Source organism: Lipotes vexillifer, unplaced genomic scaffold (genome assembly GCF_000442215.2).
Source record: "Lipotes vexillifer unplaced genomic scaffold, Lipotes_vexillifer_v1.1 scaffold477, whole genome shotgun sequence".
Taxonomy (NCBI): domain Eukaryota; kingdom Metazoa; phylum Chordata; class Mammalia; order Artiodactyla; family Lipotidae; genus Lipotes; species Lipotes vexillifer.
The window spans coordinates 3,986,673-3,989,040 of record NW_006770652.1 but is presented as its reverse complement, the minus strand read 5'-3'; positions in this window follow the sequence as shown (position 1 = coordinate 3,989,040).

Below are 2,368 nucleotides of genomic sequence, written 5' to 3'. Positions count from 1 at the left end.
TGGCACAAACCCGCGTCCCCCGCATCGGCAGGCGGACTCTCAGCCACTGCGCCACCAGGGAAGCCCCTGTAATAAATATTTTTTATAAAGAATTGGAATGCTAAATATTCCTTGGGGTTGTGCTACATCTTAGAAAGTGAGTCAAAGTGTTTAAAAATAGGAACTATTTCAGTACCTCCTCATTTATTACAGCGTCAAATATGCTATGAAGCTCTTAGCTACATGCCAACCTAGGACCAGGTTCTCTGCTCTGTGTCATGTCCAAAGGGCTGGTGGAGGCCACTACACACCAAGTGGACTGACAGCAAACTTGGCGTGGCCATGGAGAGACTCTAGCTCTGCAGAACCCTCAAGATTCTAGGAGAATGACTGCGCTTGCCAGGCACATGCCAGTCTAATTCCTGCAAGTGAACTGCTCAACCTTGAGACCCATAAAGTTCAGATGCTTGAATTAGCGAGGTTTTGCCTTAAATATTCATATTCTGGAATCTATAACAACACCATAATATAAGCCAGCATGCAGGGTAAGAAATTATCAAACAAATGCAAGGAGTATTCAGCTGTCTCCAAACACAGAATTGGGATAGGTTAATGTAAATTTTATAGACCATCTCATGCCACACCAATTTTTCACTCAGCAAGATCTCAATGAGAGAAAAAAGTGTGTGATCATACAACACCCAGCAAAATATGGGCAAGTCATTTTTCCAGACTTAGAGAACATAATGTGAAAATTCATGGCTCAAAAGGATGCAGGAGTCCAAGGTCTACCTGGTCACAAAAATAGTGTCCAAGATCCTCTTACAAAACAATGAAAAGAAAAATAAAGCAAATTATAAATGAATTCATAGAGAGTGCTGATAATTACCCCTGTATTTAAGAATAGTTTTGTTTAGGCAGGAGGGATAGTTACATGCTTCAAAAATAGGTCTTTTCATTATGAATTGCAAGCAGGAGAACAGATACTGCATGCAGGGTACTCTCTAATCTCCAGATGGATGGGGGGGGGGGGGGGTTTCAATTGCACTGCCCAGAGTCAATCTTTTCCTGCTACCCCTTACTACCGCAACAAAGAGAACAACACTCTGCTTTCAAAAGTGAAATAAGATCCTCATCAGATAACAATGAGTCACTGAGTGAGTCAGTCATGAGCAAAGCAGGTATAAAAGCCTTAGGATAAATCTTAAAAGAATTATAAGCCTAGATCAAGAAACTCCCCCTACTAAACAATTTGTTTACTATCCCACCTTTCATAGGAATTTCATGGTTCTGATGCCCATTTGATTTCAATCTAACATGCTTTATAAAGAACCACTGAGTGTTTTCAAATGGGGGGGGGCAAACATCAATATCTTTTCAGATTGTGGCTGGGTTGAATGAAAATTCGTCTCATTATTATTGAATTCTCTCAGTCTAGAAGGAAATCAGAATGGCAATTTACTTTGTTTTTCCTCATCTGCATCATAAATCCTTAATAAATCTTAAGGATTTATTATTTTAAGGGCAAATCCCCAAAACTAAAAGACACACTCACTCTCTCTCTCTCTCACCTAGAACTTTACTATACATCCACTCACAAAGAAAACACTTCAGACATTTAAAATATTAATATATTTTTGGATAGTTGCTTACAAGTTTCCCTTTCATCAACTCCTCTGCCATCTGTCTTTGGGGCCTAGATTTTTCCTAAATAGGGATGGGAATGAGAAGGAGAATTTTTCTCCAGTAAAGTGACTTTCGAAAGTTCAGTTAGTACCATACTGCAACCACCAACACGGTAACTGATTCACATAAGGATCAAAGATGAATGTGAAAACCACTGGGTGAATAACTGACTGTTGAGGAACAAGAATATGCACATGGTCCCCAAGAATTACCCTACAGACGACTTATTAGTGATTAAGGGGATTAGGTACCTTTACAATGGAGGGGTCCAGTGAACACCAACTTAATCCAATGATTAAATTTAGCCTAACCACCATCCTGTACCTTCTAAAGAGAAGCAGTGTATTTTTGCTAGCAATGTTTAATCTAAATCTAATCATTAGGAAACCAATGGATGAACCCAGATTGAAAGACATACTTCTAGACAACTATCTCAGACTTTCCAAACATGTTAATGTCATGAAATGAAAAATAAGAGAAAACAGAAAAAGCAGGGAGAGAAGATAGTTCAAAAAAGAGACTAGGGCTTCCCTGACGGCGCAGTGGTTGAGAGCCCGCCTGCCGATCCAGGGGACGCGGGCTCGTGCCCTGGTCCGGCAGGATCCCACATGCCGCGGAGCGGCTGGGCCCGTGAGCCATGGCCGCTGAGCCTGCGCGTCCGGAGCCTGTGCTCCGCAACGGGAGGGGCCATGACGGGGAGAGG